The 26,992-nt window shown below is 43.3% G+C and overlaps 1 protein-coding gene and 2 long non-coding RNA genes across 3 annotated transcripts in view; 1 reads left to right on the top strand and 2 right to left on the bottom strand.

Annotated features, from left to right (window-relative positions):
• The window catches only part of LOC128301347 (uncharacterized), a 75,163-nt gene that overhangs the window by 11,610 nt on the left and 36,561 nt on the right, over positions 1 to 26,992 (top strand). The window lies entirely within an intron of this gene.
• On the bottom strand, positions 17,689 to 18,072 carry LOC128301349 (uncharacterized). The gene is made up of 3 exons (XR_008287343.1): positions 18,001 to 18,072; positions 17,839 to 17,933; positions 17,689 to 17,762 (listed from the first exon to the last, which is right to left on the bottom strand). It is a non-coding gene; the product is annotated as an uncharacterized LOC128301349 (long non-coding RNA).
• On the bottom strand, positions 18,811 to 19,194 carry LOC128301350 (uncharacterized). Its single transcript, XR_008287344.1, has 3 exons — positions 19,123 to 19,194; positions 18,961 to 19,055; positions 18,811 to 18,884 (listed from the first exon to the last, which is right to left on the bottom strand). It is a non-coding gene; the product is annotated as an uncharacterized LOC128301350 (long non-coding RNA).

The raw sequence follows: 26,992 nt of genomic DNA, 5'->3' as shown, positions 1-26,992 counted from the left end.
AGATACGTCATTTAGAAATCGTGCTTATACTTTCGGGAACACCCTTTATGATGTCTTTTCCGATGCCATTCTAGAACTAGCTCTGGCTGCGTCATAATTTGTCATTAAAGCTAAAAAAAAGGGAAAACTAATACTTAACCCACAAAGACTACCAACTACGCATATTAGCTTCGCTGTTTAATGACTTGCGAATCATTAAACGAAACGATCGAACGGTTGTATGCGATGGCATTCCTATGGCGATGTATGCACCAACTGCATCAATTTGCATGTCTCGATTGCCCCGGTCATTGCGAAAGCTAGGACACATCAAATCATATTCTCCGAGTGGCACGAAACAACCGTAAAGCTTATTTATTCTCGTTCTCACTAACGGTTTTCGGTAGTAATAGCTCAAACAGCCGGCACATGCAATGCAGTTTTACGGCCCATTACCAATCCCGCCTGCGATGTCGTCTATTAAACTGGCCGCTAGGTCATGCAGGCCACCGGCTACGTTCTGTCTGTTGCCGCAATTCTACATCTACTAAGTCACGTATTGATGCATCCATGATTGATTTGCTACGGAGGCCGCGCCTTCTGTTACGCTAAATTGATTACGGTTGACATTGCTTCCTGCATCGATTCGATGCCCATTTTGCCCAGTGTGCTGCAATCAAGCCGGTTTACCCGGTGGTAAACGTTACTGGGGTGCAATAATCTTGAACCTGTGCCGTTCCAATTGGACTGAAGATTTAGCTAATTGACTGATGGTCGGTAAGTTCATCAGAGTTCTGATGCAATCACGGCCAAGTCCCACTTTGGCGCGGTAGTTCGGATTATAAAGCAGCTTACGAACACACACAGACACACACGTACTCGAAATGCATTCTTAGATCATGAAGACGCAAAAGCCGGCGAGTTCGCGTTGCCTCGAAGGAAGGGCAAAATGCTTCAGTGCGGTACAAGCAACGGCAACTTCCATCTGAGCGAGAATGTTCGACACCACGCGCGGAATAGACGGGCCCGGATGCTCCAGTCAATATACTTCTAGGAAATGGATTCTGTCGCTGCACAACCAATCCACAAATCCGGTGAAGATGCAAAGCTCGAGGGATCGAGTGTCCCTACATCATCGAACAGTGCCCACATACGCTGCAAATGCACACAGCAGACTAGCCAAACGTTTTGACCTAAATACATAAAAATTAACTGCCAGAGATAAGAAGAATTTATGGAGTTAGATTTTTTTTTCCCTGCACACCCCGACGCCGTCTCATCCTCTTGGGCTCGATTCAGCGCTTCTGTGTTTGTGTGTTGGGCGCAGTTACACTTCTCAGCATAGCCGTGTGCATTTGCGGGGCATCTTGCACGAGGCTGTGTTTTTCTGTGAGGGATTCCACTTCCTCAAGTGGGTTTTTGAGAGGGTTACCCTTGCAACCGCTTCTTTGGGTCCGAAAACGCACACATATGGCGATGATGAGATTTGTTTTCGCTTTCCGCTGCAACGATGCTGCGTGCCTGCCCGTTTTAATGGCTTTGCGTTTGTCTTGTGTCTGCTTTGTGTGGCATAACCGAGCATAGCGTTAGAGAACCCGTTTTCTATGCTATGAATGGTATGGCGTTCAATGTGCGCGCGAGTCACCGGTCAATTATTGACCTGATTTTAGGAGATGCGCTTCTGGTTTTTCATTGAAGCATATGCTCCAATATTCTACGCACACGCACACCCGACTAGTGATGGGAAAAATCACTCCCATGTGGGATTCGATCCGACCGATCCGGATCCGCCTTGGGATCGATCCTCCGAATCCGATCCGAATCCTATTAGATTTTTTTATGACCACAAAAAACTCTTTGCTTTATAAACAAAGAAAATGCATAGTGGATATGCTAAAACGACATTTTTTTCTTGAATTAAAAAAGTGGGTTCACAATTGAGCTATCGTAAAACAAAAAAAAGGAAAATTAAATTTATTTATTTTTATTTATTATTTAAAAATTCATATTATTTAATTCATTAATTTCAGTATCGATTTCAGTATTACTCAACATTCATGAGACTATCATTTTTCAGCATCAGCAGATTATCAGCATATCACAATTTTATCAAAAAAAAAAAATTATCCAATTATTTCTATATCTTCCTCGTTTAAATTATGCTTTAGAAATAAGATTTCATTCATTTTTTGAGGAACAGCCTATTTCTTCTGTCCGTGTAAATTTGTCCTGCCTTAGAGAAAATACGTTCACATGGAACAGAATAAAAAGGCAATACATCACAAAATATCCGCATCCAAAAACAATCCCTACCACAATCCCACATTCCAATCATGACAGATCCGGATCCGGGATCTGGACTCTTGTTTTGGATTTCGATCCCGGATTCTCGTATTGACGAATCCGGATCCTGAAGGATCCGAATCCAGACTCTTGTTTTGGATTTCGATCCCGGATTCCCGTCATAACAGATCCGGATCGAAAAGGATTGTTTGGGATTCCAATCCAGAGGATCCTGGATTTAGGATCGAATCCGGATTGATCCAATGAACGATCCAATCCCAGAATCCGATCCGAACCGATCCGCCCAACACTACACTCGACGAGAACTTTGATTTTGAATCTTAAAAGGAAATTAAAATTGAAAGCATGTTTAATAGCTGTGATACAGAGCTGACTAAATGCTTAGAATTTTAATAAAATTCTATCAATATTCATCGATGGGTGCCAAATTCCCCAGGTTAAGGTAAAGCTGAGGATTCTCATATCTTTTTCAAACCTTGCCTTGTATGTACAGTATGCTATTTATAACTTTAAAAAACACTCATTGTTTATATCATCTGTGGCATCCATCAATCCAATCGAGTTTTGATCCAAATCGGCAGTCTTATCAACTCAAGCTTCTTTTGTTTTTAATATTCGCTCATGCAATTCCCTTATTATGCATTCGCTTTAATGACTCTACTCGTATCATATTCCATTCGTGTACAGTGCAAATCGAAAAGGAACAAGTTTTAGCATAAAGCATTTTATATGTATTATCTCACACAAATCACATCATCCATCCAGCTCCTATATGAAGCCGTAAATATTATTACCATTATCTAACGCTGATCTTTGGCTGCATCATCAACCCGAATGATGGTCCGTTTCCTAGCGCCGTGTGTTTAAAAGTCTGCCACCACCACCACCATCATAAACGTCCAGCATTCCACCAACAGGCGGCGGCGGCGGCAAAGAAGAAGCTGCACAGAAATGGAAATGAATAATATCCAGCATGGAAAACCAAACCATGACAAAAAAAAAATCAGCAAGCCACCAAGACCTCACCGTCCGCTTTGACCACGTTCCTGAAGACCGTAGCCGTAAAAGTATGAATTATTGCCTTTAAAACGGTTCTAACGCCTTCATTTTCAAATGCTCGACCTTTTTATTGCCCCTCCAACACCGGACATTCCCAGCGTGTGCTGTGCTGTGCTGCGGCACCAGGGCGTCGGTGTTTTATGGTTGGAAGCGGTATGTTGTTTTTATTATTCCTTTTCTTTCTGGTCTGGCCATCGGTAAGTAGGTTACATCCGGCATGCGGACAGGTAGATAATATGTTAAAAACAAAAATAACCAAAATTATTACACCTTTAAAATCCTTCAACTTCAGCCGAAACTGTTCCAGCAGCATCGATCACTGAGAACACAGCAAAGAAATATCGTCCTTTACTTCACCTCAGCACAATTAATTATGGCACACTTGTGATTGTGAAGCAGGCTGCTAAATTAATCACTGCTTTTCACTTTCCGCTAGGAAGCGCCAGGAAGAGAAACAAAACCATCCGTCAGGATGCTTGTTCCTGCTTGCTTTTAATTCTCCCCCCCCCCACCCAACCAGGTACACGCGGGGTTGGTTGTGCTTTTTGCAACTCAAAACACTCCGTCCATCGTGTGCAAAGGAACCAGGCGGTTTCCTTCCGCCGGATGACCTTCGCATAAACCGAGCCCTGTGCCTTGACTTAATAAAGATTAATGATTGACTTGATGGCACGGCTCGGATAACTCCCGGGCTCACAGGCGCTTTTGGCGCGATTAATTCACCTACTGCCGGGGGAATGAGCGACACGACCCACGAAAAGAAACTCCGAGTGTTCCGGTTGTTGCTAGTTGCCTACCTACCGGGTGGATCGCTTTAAACACTGAAGAACCTTTCCGAAGAAGAAGCGTGGTGAAATGAATTGTGCCATCGGTGTATCGCGTGTCTGCGATCAAGCGCTGCAAATGGTTGCAATGGTTAATGGATGTATTGTTGTTTAAAGGCATAATAAGTTGTTTGCGAGCAGCATCGATCGGGCAAAATGAATGATGTTTCCATACTGTTTTGTGTATTTTACGTTGTAAACAATTCCTGAACGACATAGTATTAAAAAAATGAATTATTTGCTTAACAAGATGAATTTGTCTGCATATTGCATACATTTAGGCGGAATGATAAGTGTAGCTTCATCATTTTTTGTTAGTGTCATGGTGAATAGAAAATTGATTACATGTGATCCGGTTATCTTTTCAAGTATAACTAGCCTCGCATTAAAGGCAAAGATCGGTACATGATAAGTGATTTTATGATGTCAGCAACAAACACCAAACAGGACGAAAAACGGCACATCCTTCCAGCTGACACGGCCCACACCTTCCCCCCTGCCCTTCATTCATGCGTATAAAACCGCGACGTCATCGATCGCTTTCGCCAACGGCCATTTACGCGCAAACGTCTTCCATTTACCACCGCTCAAATTGGACGACGCAGAAAAGCGTCGACTTGACTTTGGGCCCGTCAGTTAGCGAGGACTCGGCGCTTGCCAGAAGAACAAAACCACAAGCACGGATGGCTACTGCCACCCGGAGGCTGCCCTTCGGTGGGTCGTGTACTTTAAAAATGGAAATAATAAATGGATTAATGCTGTAACTGAAACCCACCATTTAACCTACCCACTCCCCTCCGATGTTGGGGAGGCCAACAGGCGAGAAGGATCACTTTCCTGTCAAACACTCTCGCTCTCGGCACGCTGCTGTTTATGGAGCCGGTGCAGCCATTTCTTAGGATCCCTGCGTTGTGGGATGCGAGCCGTGTGCTTGCGCGTACGGCCACCGAGCCAACCGAGTGATTGATGATGTTTGGTCAAGAGGAACGCCGGAACCGTGGCCGTGGCCGAGGTGCGAGCTGCGGAACAGCGTGCGGGTGCTACGAGCGCCGAGCGATATGTTTATTTTTTTTCCCCACAGCCCCGTTTACGATGGCGTCACGCTAAATTTTGCAAGTCCAACATGAAACCGGTGACGGGGTTTTTTTTTCTCTCCCTGTGGTTTCAATTACGCACGTTGGACTTATTTTCTGCGGAGAATCTATTTTTCATCACGAACCCAAAAAGCGATTCCGCGAACGAAGCTAATCATGCGAGGGCAGCTCTGCGCCGTGATCGATTTGCTTCTTTCCTTAATGATGGAAATCCTTCGATTGATACTGTTTACAGTAGCACATCTGCGGTTAAACGGGCGACTTTAAAGGGTGGCACGATTTGGAAACGTTTATCATCGCCCGACAACCGGCGAGAAGGCAAAGTAGAAGGATGTCGAACCCGTGCAAGTGCGTAATGGCTTTCAGTGGCGATAATGTGTCACCCCTAAAAAGAGACTTATCGTTGAGCTATTTTTACCCGCGCCTCACATCTCGTTATGGAAGGATTCCAATTTTATTCGACGCACATCATTGACGGTCTTAATCCTCGAGATCTTCGCTATTACGACTCGTTTTCTCGCCGACACGAACGCAACGCATCGCCACTAAAAATAAAACAAATCAGTAATGGATCCTCCGACGCGAGGCATGTTTTCCACCTTTACCTTCAAACTCAATTTCTCACCTTACTGCCAACGCCAATCATCACACCAAAAACACCCGAAACGAGTTGACAACGCGAACCGGGCAGAGGAATGAAAAACAACGCACAATTGCGAGGCATCAGCGTGTCGCGCTTCCCTTCCATTCACGCGTAATGATGAATGAATGGTTGTGAAGTGAAAATCCCGTCTTTCCTCTTTTCCGCTTTTCCACAAATTGCCGACAGGATGTGAGGAATGATGGGGTTTCGGGCCTGTTTTTCCACTCTTCCTCAACCTAAAGGGAAACGATTTTTCATCCCAACGCGGGGATGAATTTTTTAAACGTGCACGAAACAAAACGACAAACCGATTCGTTCGGTGACTTATTCTTTTTGTTTTTTTTAGCTAGCGAGCGTGTGTAAGCCGGCTGCTTGCGTTTATCAACCCACCGCGGGTGTAGAAAGCGGCAATAAATTAGATGAAGCAATCGCATTAAGCCTTAGGAGTGTTTAGATAATGTAAAATGCGCTTAAACTAAGCCCGGATAATGGTTGCTGATGGGTTATTAATAAGCACCAGAGTTATTGTGGAGGGAAGAGAGTGCTTCCAATGGCATAACATACAGGTAAACTCCTCTAAAAGTAGATAGCTTTGTGTGGAAATTCGTAAAAAGGATTATTTGTTATGCGGATTGCATACGTGTAGGCGTATTGTTTAAGTAGAGTAAATTTTCCACATGACGAAAATTCTACTGCTAAGAACGTTTGTACAAATCCCTCTGCAATCATCCTAATGGAGTACATGAACAAATTCATTTCAATCCCTAATGCTTGCTCTACTGCCTGCTATTAATTATAATTCAAACCATCAGGAAAGCTTCTCTTGCTCCGAGTTTATGTCGAGTAGCAGATGGGGTTTGTAATCGAGCATTCTAAACCGCATTCTTAATCTGCAAACCACACTCACTTAATGATCAATGAAACTGCCGTAAAACCGAGCAATCTTCCAATGGTTTGGCAAACCGCAAAAGCCCCATTCACGGGTTCACGGGAGAAAGGTTAACCATGGACACACGGCCTGTCCTTTTGTCCTCGAAACTAGCGAAGCCACCATTTGTCAAGCATTAATTGCGGCCGATTGCGCTCGACTGATTCGTCAGCTGTAGTATGATCGTGTCCCACAGCGCAACCTGCAACCATCGGAAAGTATGCAGCGCTCCGAAAGCAGCATCGAAAAATCAAAATCCTCTTATCGAAAAATGGGAACCAACCGCAGGAAAATTAATGCTAACGCATAACAATAAAATTTGTCACTAGCATGTGTCGAGCTGTCAGTCAGAGTCAAATCGCACGTCGGCCGTCACCCGAATCATGCCGTCCCGGTAGGTTTTGAAGCGTATTTCTCGCACCACTTAAAAAAGCATTCAAATTCACTGACTAGAGCGAGGGATTTCGGCGGAAGGGAAGCAGACCCAGTGGTGGCATTACTGAAGAGAGCAGAAGAATTGAATTTATGCTTTAACGCTATGCTCCCCAGTCAATGGCCCAGATGCAGGATGGGCTGGGGGAGGAAAATTATGACCGACGCGTGATACAAATTGGATACGAATTTTCAATTCCGTTTTTATCGTGGGGTGGTAGTTTTCATGCTTTTTATTGACCTCCCAGTGTGCCGTTTTGAGGGGGAATTAATGATTTTACAAGATGGTAGAACGGGGAAAACAATACAAGAAAAATGTGCCTAACAATGTAGGAACTATTATTTTGTTTCATATTTTCTTTACTACAATATCGATCTCTTTCTTATTCAAATTACTGTAAAATCATAAATTTATGACGGCAAGGCACGCCGTCGACTTAACATATTTCCCAATATGCTCTGCAACGCAATGCGGAAGCAATAAATAAATAACATCAACAGCTAATGTGCTTTCACCCATACGTCTCTGTCTGGTTTGCGGTATAGATTCGATTTCCTAGTTCCACATATCATCCGCTTCATTTACGGTTTGGTACCGTTGGTACCGGACACATTTTCCACGGCACGCATTATACAACGCCCGGGCTGCCTATTGTCGGTTACAAACATTCGCTTGTTGCACCGGCTTCGTTGGCACGTTGGATGGCAGCAGCAGCAGCAGCAGCAGCAGTAGCAGCAGCTGCCACCATCAAAATGACACAATTGTAATTAACTACATGACAGTGTCATACGAGCGCCTAAGCCCCTACCCGAAGCCGACAAATCGTGGAGGCGTTGCCTTAAACACCTACCAACCACCCCTACCTCACACCCCTAGAAGCTCCACCCGTTCCGGGGTTTCCAAAGCCAACTGTATGGTGATAAAAATGGGCGAACAAATCTGTTACCACTGACAGATTCAGATTCAAAATTTGACAGATGCTGCGCGTGTTGACAGCTCACGAGCGGTCGCTACGCGTTTGTGGGCAACCCGCGACGGCTTCTATGAGATGATGGCATTCGAAAAGGGACAGCAAAGCGGAAGCTTCATTACATTGTGGGCGAGATCCGTTGTTTTCCGCGGAAAAGTAGGAGAACATTTCGCGCCACTGCTCAATGGTATGATTTACGGTCGACACGATTTCGATTTAAATGGTTCCAGCTGCCTTTAGACCCCGCGATCGGATCGTGCGTACATGCATCGAAGGGCTTAGCGTGTAACTGCAACACTATTGCCGTAGCCCTTTGCGGTCTTTCCGATTGTCCGTTGCAGTTTTTTTTGTTTGAAAATTTAAAAGTCTCTTGCTCTCCCTGTGCGCTCTTTGCTTACACTCTTGCGTCGCCCTTTTTTTTTGTCCAACACATCTGTCTATTTAAATCCTGTTTTTATGTTTTTGCTTTTTTCCCTTTTCCACCAAACGCCGCGATGCTCTCGTGTGATTCATCACGGCAAGTGGACACTGAGCGTCCGATGCCATTTCCGCGAGGGCGACAAAACACAGAAAATACGTTAGCGCAGAAATCGGACGCGGCGCTGGTCGGTGGACATAAATTCTAACCCCTAGGGGTGTCGAATGTCGGCTGCCGGACAAAATCGGAACCCGTGCGTGTGCGAGTGAAAATGGAAAATCGCAACAACAAAAAAAAAACGTTAGCCTTTGTCAAGGTCATCGTGCGTTTTCGAGTGCATTCACAGGGAGGGAAACAAAAAGGGGTGCAGGAACAGGTGGGTGGGTAGCCGGGAAATGAAATGGTTAACATGGAAATCCATTTTACAACTTTGTTTGCCCATTAAGGTCGTTAGGAAAAAAAATACAAAAAGCAAAATGAAGAGTTTTCAACTGTAGAGAAAAAAAAATCAGTATTAAAATAATTTTGGCGACTCGGAAAAATTCACTCAACATATTGCACGCACTACGATAAGGTATTGATACCAAAAACAACAGTATGCCGTATAGCTCATACATCAGTCTATCAAAAATTTGCAAATATTCGTGCCGAACCGTAAAAATACGAAAATTATTCCTTGTTTAAAAATAACACACTCACGCAAAATCGCTGCTTGGACAACTGGATAAAACGCCATTTTATCCATCAAGTGGTTGGTAAAAACTTAACCCAAGCACGTTGCATACCGCGAGCCTCGGTAGGTGCCAAACTTTGGTGATTGTGGGCCACGCTGTGTTTCAAGACCGCCAACTGTGGCGTGAAGCGAAAAGAGACAGACACTGCAGTTCAAAATAAACAACACATGATTGTGTAAACATATTCAACACGCCCCGTCTGTTTCCCCGTTTTCCCGGATGAGTTTCGATTGATGCATTTTTACCGAACGAGATGCGGTTTTCTATCACAAATTTTCACTTGCTCGAAGAGGCTGCAGTATAGAGGAAAATTGTTCCTCATCGAAAGCAGGGATGCTTCTCGGAGGGATGGAAGAACTCACGCAAAATGAGTTACCCTTCTATCGCTCTCTCTCTCTCGTTTTCGCGCTGTATTTTTCTCACTCTGAGAAAGATGATCGTTCGTTGCTATGGACAACGACACACTGAGAGTTTCTAATTCCAAGAGTTCGTTAGAAATTCATATTACTTTACATACTTTACATATTACGTAAATTACAAATATCTCCCTTCATCATTAAATTTTCTCTTAACCTTTCCGAATCTTTCTTTATAATGTTTCAAATTGCAAAAATAATATTATGGCTTTGTATCAAATAAAACAAGATTCTTTGATCAGCAATCTGATTTGCACCCAAATAAACTGGATATTTATATTAGTAGTTTAACTGAACTGCAATTCATTATGCATTGTTTAAATTATCTCGAAAACAGTGCTTAACGTAAACAAATGCAAACAAAAATATCAACCTAATTATGTTTCTAACGCTCCTTGTCTTCGGTCAACCGACTCAACCGAGTCACTCACGGAGAGATGCATTCGTTTCGGTAAACTTCGCTCGGCATGAACTCACCACACACGTGGTCCGATGATGCGTGCGCTTAGAGCACGCTGCGCATACCGCACAGTGGACGCGTAGCACTCAGTTTTCGCGCAAGAGCTCAATCGACCGGGCGTGTTGTGAACCGCTCGCTTAGGGTTCTGCTTCGAGCAGCAGAAGGTTTGAAACCGGTGCGCGCGCGCGTACGCTTGCACAGCGCTACATGCGAAAGGGATCACCGAGATAGATTCAGTTAAATAAGTTGCCATTCGTACCGCTACTCGGCAGTTGCATTAGATCATACGGACTGTACGGGCGTCCGATTGAGTCCCTTTTTCCCGGTTGCGGATTGATTCGTTTGTGTGTCGAAGGACCGCTGAAACCCGGTGCGCACAGATAAGCGAAATATGATCCCAATGTGGGACGGCATACGAATAGGCGAATTTTGTGGTTAGAAATTAAAACATTTCACCGCACACGCGCCCCCCGGGGCGAACTTCAATAACGTGGTGCAAATGTGAACCGGATGTGGGATGAGTGAAGATTTTCGTGTAATTTTGGGCTGCTCTTTCCAAACGGGCAGGCGTTTCACTGCACCGATACAGTGAGGTACGATCGAACGGCGGAAATAACGACGCCACATTCGTGCGGATTGAGAAACGAAGGATACAAGTTTTATTTCGGTGTGATCGGCAAAGAAAATTAACATAGTTGCCAAAGCCAAAGCGGTGCTGTGCAGTGGTCTGATGCGTGTCCGTATAGTGTTCTTTTTAATTTGCATTTTTTGCTGTTGCGTCAGTGTGTGCGGCACGCTGGGGTTTCCCGAGCGATGCTGAGGTGAAATGCGGATTGAAGCGGTGCTTGAAGTTATAAATGAGTATCAATATTTGGGTGGTTGTATTTTATGCAAATGATGAGTTTTATTGCCAGGCCAAAAGTGGAAACGTAGTGTTGATCGTGATCGAGAGTTGCAATTAATCAAACGTTGTGATAAACCATCAATATTGCAAATCAGTGAGCGCTGAGAGATATGATGCTATTGTCCAAAAAAAGGTAAATTTTATTTATTTGTTCGATTAGAAATTAGAAAACATTGACTCATTGTTAAACCCTTGCGCCCAAATGTCAATCTTGGCGTTGATTCCACGAACGAACACAAATTCTTCCAATAAATATAAAATCATCAATAAATTAAAAGCCTTGCTTAATATTCTGAAAGGATAGTGCGATAAAGCAACCACCAATCACACACACTGTGTTCCAATGGTTGTTAACATGTTTCCTTTTTGGTTTTGCATGATGTTTCTCCTCAATGCGAGAAACCTAAAGAGCCAAAAGAAAATGGGATACGAAAGGCGAGACCCCGAGAAAAAAAGCCATTTGTGCTGAAGTGCGAGTTATGCTCTCCTGTATGCTACGCACGCACAGCAGGTTACCACACGGAATCCGTCACATTTTTGGCAAAGTGCCTTCAAATTAAGTCACTCCATACACACACACTGTAGCCTCCCGTTCGTTGGGAAACTAATTTAGCCACATCACGAACATGCCAAAGACATGCGAAATCATGCTGTCCAAAAGGCATATTTTGAGAACAACAAAATGGGTTGAGGTTTTTATTTTAAAAAGAAATCTTAGAATTAGATTGTCTGCTAAAATGTATCACCACGATCAAACACTTGTGGCCGCCAAAGAGACCTATAAAATTAGATAATTTGCGTTATGAAAATGAAATCATTTTGGTTAGAAAATTTATTCAAAATCATCAATGCAAACCTTCATCGATAGCGACATTATATTAATATTGAGTTGTCAAGTTTTCACCTAGCAGCGATCGTTTCTAACAAGCCCACACACAATGGGAAGTTTATCATGCTAATCTATTACTGTCACCTATCGCAGTACAAGCGGTGGAATAAATAAAAATTTTCCTCCTCATTCTCTACCCCCCCTGTTTTATGATCTGTGGCCACCGCAACCCCATCATTCGTCATTGTGATTGAATAAAATATGAATGTGAATAAAATTTCAAAACCGAACCCTGATGTGGTTTGCCCGTTTCCGTATCTGTTCGACATTAGAACATCATCCATCGGGCCCAACATGAATCCGGCTGTGTCGCATCTTCCCCCTCCCCTCCCATCCTTCCTCACGCCACACGAGATGTGTTCAACCCACTCATCACCTCACAAACCGACACAGACTCACGACCCACACGCGCTCGTTGGGCAGTGTACGGACATGAGCTGTTGCTGATTAACATATTTCGATCGCAACGCACCATTGCACCATCTTCAATTGCTGCAACTACGGAAACCCCCATCGGGTGGTGAAAGTACGGTGTAACGAGGGGTACAGGTGGTAGTACGGTGGTAAACTTAATTTGACACGATTTTACGGACCACATAATTCATGATGGGGGATGCAATCGCGATGCGATCGTTCTGATCGTCTTGATTTGATCATGCAACAGCAATGGGTAGTGGGAAGTGGTGGTAGGAGGTGAACGATAAACAGAGAGAGAGAGAGAAATATGCTTTTCATCCCGGATAATGCAGAATCATGTTTCGTGCTTATCGCTTATCGACATGACAACTCATTTATCTCAAGCGCTTCGTTGAGAGTGCATTTCGTCCCATAGCGATTCCATCAATGAGCCTTTTGTCGATAACATAAACAGCAATGATTTGATTGATCAGCTAATTGCAGAATGTTTCCACAGACAAATCATAACCCGGAGGGGAGTTACGTATATGCTGCGATGTTGAATTAAAGATAAAACTCTCGGCAACACGATTCCGATAGGCTACATCCGTAATCTGAGCGGCAGCTGTGCCTTGCTGCCAGAAACAACGAAAAAAAAAACAAAACCAATTCATTCACATGTTTTGCGCACGCAGCACGCACTCACAGTGGAAACAATAATTATGATAAAAATGCCACCATACCACCCTCGGCGAGCCAAAAGGGCACTGACGTTTAGTGTAACGTGCCTTTTTTCCTCTTTAGCGCATCTAAATATAGTCTCCACTGCTGCATTCCACAATCATTGTCCATCCCTTCGGGCAAAAGGGGGGGGAGGGGGGGGGTTGGGAAAGGGGTGATGGAGGGGTAGAAGAAGCTCCTCTTCCTCTCCCCCTGGTTTGTATGGTTTTGCGATAAATGTTTGCCATTCGCCACCATCGCACTGGAAAAAGGGCAATCCCATAACTTATATGTAGTGATTTCATCACATACAGACGACGAACGGGGATAACGATGGAGTCCTGTGTGTGTGTGTGCGCTCGCGCGTGTTTTTTTTTAAAGCAAAATAAAAACCAGCAAAGTGAAATAATCAAAGCGTTGCTAACTTCGCCCATCGAAACGATGCGATCGCGGTGGGGTCAGTTTTTCATGCGTTGGTCATAATTAGATTTCCATTATTTGTACATTACACGTCCGTCCGTGCGACCCACTGGTTCCAGTGTGGATGCACGACCCGTGTTAAGATGCATTTGCCCTGCAGGCTACAGCAGGATACGAGCTGGTTAACAATGGCGTGCTGAGTTTTGCATGCATCCATTAGCGTGCGGCTGCTAATCACTAAACTGGATCACGATGATCACTCGAAAGGGGGAAAAAAAACCAGGCAAGAGCTGTTTTGTGATGTTTTAAAGTGTCTTTAAACAATATTGAAGTATGATGGCTTAAGAAGGCATAATTAAAATGTTCATAAACCGTTACAAGCAAACTTCTATACGATCCGCATTTATTGGCTGTGAACGATCGCACAAGTAAATCGCTGGCGTTTTATAGCGCTCAAGTTCAACATTTATGACCTTATAATCAGCTGGTTATCGGAAACAGAACAAGCCGAAAAAATGAAACCAGTCGATCTGCTTCTCGTGATGCTGCTTGCACAACCACACTGTCAGCGCTGCCACGGTTAGCCCAATTACAAGCACATAGCACACCCCTTTGGGCAAAACCCAGAACGAGGGGATGGGTCCCGCTTACACGTGCCACAGTTTGGGGTGGTTTTACTTTCTGGATATATGACCCATTTCGATGGTTCCAATTGATATGCATCCACTACAAGCAGAAGCAACACTAGTCACTCAACCATAACCACCGCCCATCCACGGCCGGTCATCTCAAGCAGCGACCGCTTTTTTTATTGCCACAAATTGGATTGTTTACAGCGCATCGTCGTAAATCTTGGCGCACGAAACCGCACGCAGACCGTGCCGGAGAGGATTACACCGGAATCGCACTTAAAGGGCTGGGGGGGGTGCGTGTCTCGTCGACGAGCAAATCGACGAGTGCTCCACGCAAACGCGATCGTAAATAATATCATCGGCTTGATTATGCGTCCATTTTTGGGATGGCCGTAAAAACGGGAACGCGTGCCTGACCAGAGTGAAGAGAGTGCTCGCTTTATTAAGCGCATTTACCAACTCTTACCGAGATCGGTACCCAAAGGGATTGTAATGTGATCAACGCTTTGTGGTGGTTGTAAATTATTGCTTTGGTTTTACAAATTTATATCAAACGTGTCACTGTGAACTTCACACGCCCTTGGCTAGTTGTCGTATTTAGTCCCTTCTTAAAGCGCCGTCACCGATCGGGCAGAACTTGCATGATATGTATTGCATGGGGTACAATAAATTTAACACCTTCATGCCTCTAGGGTTGTCACGTTTATCATGGGTGTTTAAAAGCGATGACAGTTTGTACTACACCCGGAAGCGTTTTGCTAGCATAAGGTGTGACATTGTGCATTATGGCCCAGGGTGGCCAGACGCGCACAGTCAAGGACACTAGTAGCTAATGGAACAGACATGTGAACAGGATCGTTGGTGCGAGATTGCCGAAGGGAATGCAAATATTAAACATGCAATCATGGTTATGGAAATGCATTGCTATTTGCATCGTGTATATTGTAGATACACAATCGACTCCATTTATGAAGTTGAAGTGGAGATCGCCTTTTTTTATTAGCGTGTTCGGATCGGAGATCCTTGCAGCTTGACTTGTCAAAAGCTTCTGTCTTGCTTACAAAAATTTGCCTTACTTATATACTATTTTTTCCTTCTTGAGCGATCTCAAATCGACTGCCCGCTAGTGATCCGTTTACATTTTCTTTTGTTCCTACGCAAATAGCGTGGACGCTACAAGGTATTCTTTGGAAGATGGAATGGACAGGCAGTCCCCGAGATACGCGGTTCCTCTTATACGTGGATTCGGAGATACGCGGTTTTGGGAAATTTGACAGATGAGCAAGTTTATAGCACAAAATCTAAGCAAAAAGATGAAAATTGGTCGAAAATACCTTTTTATGTCTCATAAAACATTTATTTTAAGCTTATTTTAATGTAGTCTTTCTAAAAATCGTACAAATCTTTCAAATTTGACAGATGAGATAGTTTATAGCACAAAATCTAAGCAAAAAGGTGAAAATTTGTTGGAAATATCCCTTTTTTGTCACATAAAACATTTATTTTAAGCTTATTTTAATGTAGTCTTTCTAAAAATCGCCTGATTCGCTGCCTTAATTAAATGCAGAGAAGAAAGTCGACTCTGAGACTTTGAAGTATAAACGAAATTGCACCAGGATTCGATTTACACGGAAATTCGAATTTCTTTTTCAAAATTCGAATTCGGACATTCTTTTTTAAAAGAGAATTATTTCAACTGTTCTCATTCCCACTGCATTTTCCAATTCCTAAACTCTGTGAGTAAGTCGAGCTTAAAAGTAAACAGTGGTGGACAATTTTTAACTCTACAGAAGGTTAACACCCTGTTCGCATCGGGCCACGATCAGCTTTTTGAGCTGTTGCATCAAATCCAATGATTTATGTGCCAAAAAAAACATAAACACTATTGTACCAGCATACTTGTTGCAAGAAGTGCTTTAGTACGTATCACGTATTCAAGTCCACACAAAGTTTTGCTTTCGGTACAATTGAACTCTTCGCCAAGATTGATGGCGACTGTTGAGGAAAGATGTGGCAGGGGAAATAAAACTGGTAAAAACAATCGGAACACACTTGCCGCTCTGACATGTAAATCGAATGTCACACATTGGGCGTATGCGCCACTCGAGTGCGTTCCCGGTTGTTCCCCCCCTCCCTCCACCAATCCAGAGGATCCGCATTTTACGATTATGAACTGAACCTTCCATTTGGGTCGGGCAAAAAAAAAAGGAACGATCCATAAAGGCACCGGCGGAAGGGCAGCAGAGCAAAAACAAACAACACATAACCCACAGCCGACATACATCGATACGACACGACACCAAACGTGCGCGATCCACATGCACATGGCTGGCACCGGGGATCAGCATAAACATATTTATGCTGACGTTTTTCTACCGTCAGCTCCGACGAACGCGAACGAGCTCTGGAAGACGATTGAAAGTCCGCTTTCACCACAGTATGCTTCGTGAGCCGACCAAATCTCACGTTTGTGCTGCACACAACACAACAACCAGCACCCTCCCACACGCCCACACATTGACATCTGTGCGGTATGGTGGCATCTGGGAGGTCTGAACGATCCACAACAAGCATCAGTTGATGCGCCGCGCCGCCATCATAATCAACATCATCCGATATGCGCAACGACAAATATGCGCCCGGAACGTGATTTCAATTTCGGCAAAAGCAATCCACCTCAAAACCTGTGGGGAAGGTATTGGTGTCGTTATCAGAAGGACTGGTTTATTTTTTCATTTAAAATCAACTCCCTGAGCAACCGGAAAGCATGGTTAATATGATTTGGCAGGAAGACACGCAAATGTGATCAAACACGAGCTGGAATGGGAACTCTTTTCGCCCGCGATGTTCTTCCAGCTGTGCGAATGCATGTGTGCTCGTGCAATATTATTTTTATGTTAATCGAAAGAAGGGGAAATTCCATCACAAGGGCACGTGCCGCAGCGATATCGCACGTTGCGTTTTGTCCCGCTAATCGAATCGAGCCAAAGCCACAGCAGCCACTTTGTCGCCCACCCGTGGAATAAGACGCGCTGGAAATGGATTATTGGCCTCAAAATTGAAAATAAGCTGCGAAGCACTATTGAAAGGTCGCTTTTTTTTGTCGAAAATTGCATCTCAGAGATTACATATTATGAGATGATATGAGAGGTGAGAAGAAATTATTTAATTATTTAATTTTGCGGGAGAACCATTATATACAATTCATATTAACGAGCGAAGATAAAAACGAAAATTCAAAAATTGAAAATGAAAAAGAACCCAGCGGTCAAAATCTTCGTTAAGCGGGCTTCACAGAGGCTTCAGTTGGTCCAAGTGAAGCCTCTGTGAAGCCCGCTTAACGAAGAGCTTTTTTGTGCATGTATTGGTGTGCAGCGCGGTATCCGCTTAGGTATGGGTGCGTTATTTGTTTGCATATTGGGATTATGTCATCATATCGTAGGACAAAAAGTAATTTTTTAAATAATTTATTATTGCTTTTATTTACATATTTTTCACTTGCACTTTTCTTGGTTACAGATATGGTGTTATGCGTAGGTCTGGAAATAAAACAAAGTTTCAATTAATAAATAAATCTTTAAACTTTGTATAAAACATACAAAAGTACACACTTACCATGCTTAATTTTTTGTCCTTTCCGCTTCATTCTTCTTGGACAGTGTTCATGGTCTTGTCCTTCGTGCCAATCACTTTACAATAACAAAAAATACCTACACCGATAAAAGAAAGATGTAAATTAGATGAATTAGTCCAAATGTATTGAATTTAATTACTTACCAAAATCCCGCGGTAGCCATAATATATTTTCAGCGTCAACTTGTCTTGACGCCGCGTTGGTCAACATTCCACAACTTTTCTCAATGTTTCCTTTCCGATTTCAGTGGCTGAACTTTCCAGTCACTTGGCGGTAGTTGGCTCTTCCGATTGGGTGCCATTTTTGATTGTTTTTAATGGTTTTATACACCATTTTTGTTCTATTCTCACAAGACACCTTTCCACGTCGAAGCAAAACAAACTATGGCTACTACGGAAAGTCGGTCCTGTCAAAATGATTTTTACACACACATGGATAATTCCATAAGCTCAACGTGTACATACACATCGCGGACGGTGCGAAACTTTCGTAAAGTTCGGAAAGAGCGAGTCAAGAACATGCTTGACGAACAAAAAAACGGAGATAGCATGTGTCGATGCGTAAAAGTATAGACCAACGAGGGTTGGAAGTGGGTGAAACGCAGAGAAACGAGTAAAAGCTTGACCGCTGGGATGCTTGACGAACAAAAAAACGGAGATAGCATGTGTCGATGCGTAAAAGTATAGACCAACGAGGGTTGGAAGTGGGTGAAACGCAGAGAAACGAGTAAAAGCTTGACCGCTGGGAACCCAGCGGTCAAAATCTTCGTTAAGCGGGCTTCACAGAGGCTTCAGTTGGTCCAAGTGAAGCCTCTGTGAAGCCCGCTTAACGAAGAGCTTTTTTGTGCATGTATTGGTGTGCAGCGCGGTATCCGCTTAGGTATGGGTGCGTTATTTGTTTGCATATTGGGATTATGTCATCATATCGTAGGACAAAAAGTAATTTTTTAAATAATTTATTATTGCTTTTATTTACATATTTTTCACTTGCACTTTTCTTGGTTACAGATATGGTGTTATGCGTAGGTCTGGAAATAAAACAAAGTTTCAATTAATAAATAAATCTTTAAACTTTGTATAAAACATACAAAAGTACACACTTACCATGCTTAATTTTTTGTCCTTTCCGCTTCATTCTTCTTGGACAGTGTTCATGGTCTTGTCCTTCGTGCCAATCACTTTACAATAACAAAAAATACCTACACCGATAAAAGAAAGATGTAAATTAGATGAATTAGTCCAAATGTATTGAATTTAATTACTTACCAAAATCCCGCGGTAGCCATAATATATTTTCAGCGTCAACTTGTCTTGACGCCGCGTTGGTCAACATTCCACAACTTTTCTCAATGTTTCCTTTCCGATTTCAGTGGCTGAACTTTCCAGTCACTTGGCGGTAGTTGGCTCTTCCGATTGGGTGCCATTTTTGATTGTTTTTAATGGTTTTATACACCATTTTTGTTCTATTCTCACAAGACACCTTTCCACGTCGAAGCAAAACAAACTATGGCTACTACGGAAAGTCGGTCCTGTCAAAATGATTTTTACACACACATGGATAATTCCATAAGCTCAACGTGTACATACACATCGCGGACGGTGCGAAACTTTCGTAAAGTTCGGAAAGAGCGAGTCAAGAACATGCTTGACGAACAAAAAAACGGAGATAGCATGTGTCGATGCGTAAAAGTATAGACCAACGAGGGTTGGAAGTGGGTGAAACGCAGAGAAACGAGTAAAAGCTTGACCGCTGGGATGCTTGACGAACAAAAAAACGGAGATAGCATGTGTCGATGCGTAAAAGTATAGACCAACGAGGGTTGGAAGTGGGTGAAACGCAGAGAAACGAGTAAAAGCTTGACCGCTGGGAAATCCATATTTAAACACTTCAAAGCTCTTTTTGAAGTAGATCCTAACGGCCATCCTAATATTTCAGCTGCAAGCAAATCTAAGATAGACGGAAGCTGTGAGCTGAATGGAAACTCTCGCTGATGAAATCACGATAAAGGATATATTTAATGCAATTAGAACTGCAACAAAGAATAAAAGCCCGGGGTTTGGATAGGCTTCCCTACGAATTTTACTTTCCTTTTTTTGATGTAATGCATAAGGAATTAAATCTAATTATGAATGAAGCACTTGCACTAAAAATGAATCCTCTGTTTGTTGAAGGTGTTATTGGTATTGGTACCCAAGTATAACAGAGAATTATCCCAAATGGAAACAGTAGACATGTGTCGGCCAATTACGCTACTAAATTGTGACTACAAAATACAGATTAACAGAAATCATGGAAAAAATAAGCTCCTTAATGAGTCTCAAAGATGTTATAGTAAGGGGGGAAAACATATTTCAAGCCATCCTATCGATAAAGGATAAAATTATGAAGTTAGTAATTCATAATGTAAGCTTATGTATACGAATAAGATAATATACTTTGAAGTATTGTTTTATAACAAAAAATTCTGCGAATATCTCATAACAAACCCGTTTTGTGTAATATTAATAAAGATCTGTTATTATTAGCCTGATCAACCTTCAACTCTGCAGCTCCCAGAGATACCAAAGACCAGCTAACTTCAATGCTCTCTTCAATGCACATGAGATGCACCGAATGTTTGTCATTTAGAATCAATATCAGCGCCACACTACAGCAGGCGCTTTATCTCCCTTCGACATGGTCCATTCGTTAGACATTGACATATGTCCCCTTGTTCCCGCACCCGAGCCGCTTCCCCGATCGGCTGCTTATCGAAACTTATCACGTTCACGAATCAATTCCGGATGTTTAACGGCATTCGACAAGCAAAGGACACGGATGGAGGTGCGCCTTCCCGGCTGTCCGAACCCGAACCGAACCCCGAAAGGCGACCTTTGATTTTGACCTTACCGAAGTTTTGTCCAACGTTTCGTCTATGCGTACCGGTGGACGGAGTAGCGGTGTGTTGCAGCTTAACATCTTCTCCCTTCTTTAGTGGAGGAGTGGAGGAAAAACCTACCCGCTCATGTCTGCTTGAAGGCTTTACTGCTTGTGGTGAATTCCAATTCCGAGCCCGATACACCTTCACACACGGGGTTCGTTCACGGGGTTCACCTGTGTGCGAAGCGATGCGGTAATAGACGAAGGCACCGGTCCTGGCCGATGGTTCTGGTGAACCGTTCAGCTGGTGTGCCGGACGTGACCGGGCTACTAATTGACGCATTTTCCGGTTGGATTTCGATTGGCCCCCGGTGGGTCGGAATTGGATTCTGATTTTCTGAAGCATTCCGGCGCGAACGCCGCGCGCGTTGATTGTTTGGGCAATTCATTCCCGAGCGCGTTGGGCGACACCCTCGAAACGCGCTTTCCGAACCTAGGTCGGGGTCATGCTCTTGTGTTCCATTTTCCGACGACGTTTGTAAGGGGTGTGCGTTATGTGAGATACTAGCAGAAAGAAACGAGCAGCTATGTATTTCTGTTAAAGGTGTTAATCAAGTGTGAGCTTTTGACATGCTTTAGGAAGGAGAGAACATAACATAACTCTACCCAACGGTACCGAGACAGTTATGCAAATATTGTTTCTTATGTTTCTTCGCTGGTTATTTTAACTACCAACTATAAGACGGAGTTTATAATTTATTTGACGAAAAAATAATTAAATCAGCAAAAACTACTCACTGAACGCCATCTTTTGTGATTGAAATGAGCTCTCATTTCCAAATGTCTAATGAATTATTTAAACTATTGAATAGAAAACTCGATCGAAAACCATCGATCATCTATTAAATATCACCTGCTGAAGCGCACTTCCAATGGAAAAACGACAAATTGTGCCCTAATTATATGAAACATCAATATGTTAACACCTTTTTCATAATTCGCCGATTAACAACAGCCTGCTGACAGGTTCGGCTTGCTTCCTATTTCATTCTCGAACGATCTATAAACAACAGGGTTGAAAGATTCACCTTTAGAAGCTATACAACTTGAAACAAACCCCCCAGACTCAGTAGGCTGCGGAATAGCGAAATGTAAACAGGTTTTTAATACTTCAGGTGGAATCTGCCGCACCGGTAAGCATCTGTAGGGTATCTCGCCTTGACGTGCATGCCTCAAGTTTGACTATCTAAACAGTCCCACCGCCGGTAAAGGTATTTTTCGACCGGTTTTAATCATTTTTTGTTGTGTCTCCTTTTTTCAACGTTGGACTGCCGACTAGTGTCCACTCGCCACAGCTTCGCCTCAACTAATCAAACCTAACCTTGCCCAATGTGTCGCGTGAGTTCCGACGACGGAATGTCCAATTCCGAGACTCTGATGTACACATTAATGCTAAAATCCACTTATCCTTAGTCGTGTGTGAGTGTGAGTTGGTGCCTGGCTCAACCGAGGCCATTTTGCCGTGGACGTGGTGGTGGTAGATACGGTAAAGTTCCTAAGCATTTCAATCGGATGAGGTTGTTTTTTGAAGCTGCTTACGACGCTTCGGCTAAGGGAAGCTTAGGTAAATTTTAACTGTTGTGCTGATGACCAAAAACGACCAAACGAACGTTATACGATCCGTCTCGGTCGAATAGGTCATACTTCGTAGGAGTTTTCCTTTTTGCGTGTTTAAAGCTTATTTTGCATAAATAAATTTCGTAAATTATATTATTATCAGCATTTATAAATATGGTGTACATTGATTGAGTTTTCGCGCCCAATTTTGTGCCATAAAATAGTAATATAAGCACGAATATACAAAGGCAGTGAAGGGAAGCAGTGAACTACTGCGATTTAATTAACAAAAAACACCTGACATCAGACATCAACGCAACAGACTTTCAATCACACTGCAAAATAAAAGACAAAAGATTTCGCCATTTTTGTCCGGGATGTCTTTATTCTTCTTTCCATCCACAATGATTCCAGCGCTGTCCACCACCCATCCAACCGCTGAGATCGCACATATAAGCATTTATGGCAATATATCGGGTCGCCTATAAGCATTTCAGGCTTTTCACGTGATTTACAACCCATCTCGAATGGCACAGTTCAGCTCCTTTTACACATTATAACCACAAACACACACTCCCTCGTCTAAAAATTGTCCCTGCCGAGAAAGATTGGACATAAATTAAACCGGATAAAACAAAATTGGGAAAAACGTTCTTGCAACAATTTCAGATTTAGAGAGAAAGTCACCGGTAGTGTCTCGTTATTGACAAAAATGCGAGAATAAATTCCACCTGAAACAAAAACCCAGCCTTGGTTCATCAAACGACCTGTGCGTACCGTTTTGCAGTACTGCATTAAATTGCATCACAACTGAGTGAAGGCGAGAAAGGCTCGATATCGGCATCGCAAAAAAACAAAAAAATGCAACGAAACCTGTTTTCGGTCGTGAAACAAATAAGAAACCAAAAAAAGCACAGCATTATACAAACAATCCTCCACAAAAAAGCAACAAAACACCCCCAATCACAACAAAAGGCAAAGGAAAACAAGATTGCCAAAACCTGTCCTCCCGAAACGAGTGCGGCTAAACATTCTCCTTCTGAAGAGCAGCAGTAGAAGGGGGTGTTTTTCCAATGCTTTGTCCCCAAGATGCATCCGGTAGCACGGAGGATTTAATTCCAGCCCATGAAACTGTCTCAACCGGTCAGTTCGCGCTTCGTAACGATTTAACGACACGTCGCTTTAGCGGTTTGAAGTTGAACTAGGGCGATAAGTTAATCGCGCGATCGCTTTTCCTTTTTCTTTTTCTTGTGTGTGATTGGATGGTCCCTTGGAAGAGCTGCCTGTTTTGTGGAACATGTTTCGGGAATTAATCATACTAACCGGCGATCCAGGCGTGATATAGTCCAAAAAGAACTAACCGAAACCCACCACACGTGGAATGGGAAAATGTTTCCCCAAATGGCCAAAAACCCCCCCAAAAAGCGGATAAGGGAAGTGTGACCACAGCAAAACTTTTTCGGCACCATGTGAGTGGTACGCGACGAAATGGTAAACTTTTGGTCGAATCGGAGTGTTTGTCGAGTTTGTGCATAAATCTTAGGCCTTCCACACGCCACACTCCACACACTGTCTTGTGCAGCGTACCACCAGCCCCCCAGGGGGGTGCTGAAGGGAGATTTAGAAGGAGCCACGTGTAGCCACGAGTGTCGTAAACGAAACCTGGCCAAGAAGGACTGGCCCAAAAAGGACTGAAACAGGGCAAATAATAAAACCAACCGAAAAGTGAATGTGGACACACGGCAGCCTCACGGACCAGAGATCCAGAAAATTCGATGAACTTCTTCGCCTTGGTCACCTTGGGACCTTTCGGCACCTTTTCGCAAACGCGCTTTCGGATGAGGCACACCATGGGTGGTTGAATGCCATCCGGTCCAGTTAGCGACGAAACGTCCATCCGACATGGTGTGTCTTTTCCGCGTGTGAACAGTGAACACAGGGACAGGGCGAAAGAGTTTTCCCACTTTTCCGACGGTTCTGGGAAAAGCGGAAGCTCAGTGTGGAATAAAGCGCGTGTGTCTGTTGCCCACATATTTGCGTGTTGCGCAATATTTCATTAATAGCCGCGTGGCGCAACTTATTGCGCAACATAAGTCAAGCGAGTGATTTTTGAGAAGCTTTTACAAAGTGTTTGGAACAGGCATGTTTCCATGGGAAAGACGTCCGAGGCTAAGACCTCGGGAGACGAGTGCAATCTACACGATCGATACCGGAACGGTATCCTTGAATCCAGGATATCTTCGATGGATGCAGGAGGTAATTGCTTGAACGGAAATGACATTTCGAAACGAACATCGTTGACTCGTTCCGTTAACGCGGTGTCTTCTACGGGAAGACCTTTGAAACGCCTTCATACGGCTATTTGTTCGTCTACTTAATTGCGTTTAGCTGTGTAAAGTAATCGATCCGTTTGTTCCCTTCATACACACACACACCTGTGGAAAGGAGCGGAAAAAACGGAAGCAAAAGTGACGGAAGCAAAAAAAAACGCTGAACAAACGTTTAAAAACTTTCAACCCGAAAGTGTGTGCATGTGTATATTCGCTTCCTTATAAAGGGTGATAACCAGCCATCAAACAGCATCCCGGGACAAACACCACACACGGACACGGTGGCTTTCAACTGTTTCAATATTGATCAATTTAATGCGCACCATTGTTATACGCTCGTTTGTACATTATGGTCGAGTGGAGAGTTTTTGGTTTTTTTTTCTTGCCTGCGAACGACAAACGGTCAATTAGGCGTATTGTTTGTTTGTGTGTGTGTGTGTTTGATTATAAACAGCATTACTTTCAAATTAATATTGCTTGTCGCGTTTTCGTGCCGCTTCGTCAAGACAAGAGTGATATAAATTGAAACAATAATTTTCTTAACACAGGCAGTCCCCGAGATATGCTTTTATAGCGCACCAGGGAAAAACCCGCGTAACTCGAATTTCCGCGTAAGTCGAATGCTGATGCAATTTTGTTTATACTTCAAAGTCACCGAGTCGACTTTCTTCTTTGCAGCTTAAATTATGCAGCGAATCAGGCGATTTTTAGAAAGACTACATTAAAATAAGCTTAAAATAAATGTTTTATGTGACAAAAAAGGGATATTTCCAACAAATTTTCACCTTTTTGCTTAGATTTTGTGCCATAAACTTGCTCAGCTGTCAAATTTCCAAAAACGTATCGTTGATTCCGCGTATAAGAGGAACCGCGTATCTCGGGAACTGTCTGTACAACGTTTTTGAAAATTTTATGGCAACAATTTTCAACTTTTGTTTGTTGTTTTATGTATGGGTTCATTAAACATGTCTATATGTTTGTATTTTACAATCCTTTCATTTGCACACAAGCACACTTTTATTGATTGAAACCCGGTTGACAATAACTTTTCTCGTCCCTTCGAGAGCAGTGCATTTTTTACTATTTATTTTATCGTTTATGCACAAATACAAAACACAATCATTTTTTATGCTCTACCCACTCCGTTTTTTCCTACTCTATGCCTGCGTAGTGTGCCCATTTATCGATGAGAACTATTTTCATCCACCGCGTGTGCGTCGCGCACCGGTGTGCGGACAAATTAAACATCGGAATAAAACAGGCATTGCTCCTAATTAACCTTACTTCCTACCGCCGAGCGGCGTTTACCGGGCGCAGCCGGGCAGAGTAAATTGTGCGATTCGCAACTCTCGGCGCGTCGATGTGTCTCGGTGGAAGCGACACCCAGAGACCACTAATTAAGTGCCGACGCGAAACATAGTCACCACATCGAATGGGGAAGGGCGAATGAAGCATACGTCGCGCAAGACAGGTGGTTTACGAGCCACGGATAGTGAAATCTCATTCCCGCGTCCCCAGAAGCGTGGGTCAAGATGATCGCGAAACCGTCTCGATGTTGAGACGATGTTGAGTTTTTGATGATGGTTTGCCGTGTTAAGTGTGTGCCAGTTTTATCGGTCTGTACTGCAATCGACCTTCGAGAGGAAGAAGAAAAACATGTTTGATGCGTATTATTTTACCCTTTTTCTGAGTCTAAACTTTGTTTTAAAAAAAACGATTCTATTTTAGATGATTTTTTAAAGCCATTGTGCAAATATCACCCACCGGAAGCAGCACGTTAAGTGCCAATTTCCGCACGCTCCAACTGCACTATCTTATCATTCGTGGGAATAAAGTCGTTTAATTCTCCGGGTGGGCTTGCACGCAATCCGGCACCTTCTTCACGGCCACGGCGAACTAATGGCGGGAGTTATTTATGTGTGCCCGCATGATTAGTGTTAGCGGCGGTCAGTTTGGGGCCGCAGTTTTTTGGTCAAAACATCACGCAAAATTAGCTATTTTTAAACCAGCTATTAATTTATCGTGTAAACAAAGCACTCACAAATTAGTTACGCACGGGTGCCTGCCTGGCTGCCTGCCTGGGAGGAGAGGCGATCGTGTGCTCTCGTGTTTGCCAATCTCTCGGGTTTTGGGGGAGTTGATTTGCTTGATTTATTTCCTTCAAGGGTGCTGTCCAACCACGTACAGACCATTAATTCGAGATAGTTTATTTATAAACAATTATGACAAATTGTGAAATTAACCCAAGAAGAACCCCTCGCTTGTTAGTTTCTAGTGGTAGATGTAACCCGATTCAATTAACATTCATTACACCCACAAAAGATCGATA

The sequence above is a fragment of the Anopheles moucheti genome, chromosome 3 (genome assembly GCF_943734755.1).
Source record: "Anopheles moucheti chromosome 3, idAnoMoucSN_F20_07, whole genome shotgun sequence".
Taxonomy (NCBI): Eukaryota; Metazoa; Arthropoda; class Insecta; order Diptera; family Culicidae; genus Anopheles; species Anopheles moucheti.
This window is presented reverse-complemented; position numbering and strand designations above follow the sequence as displayed.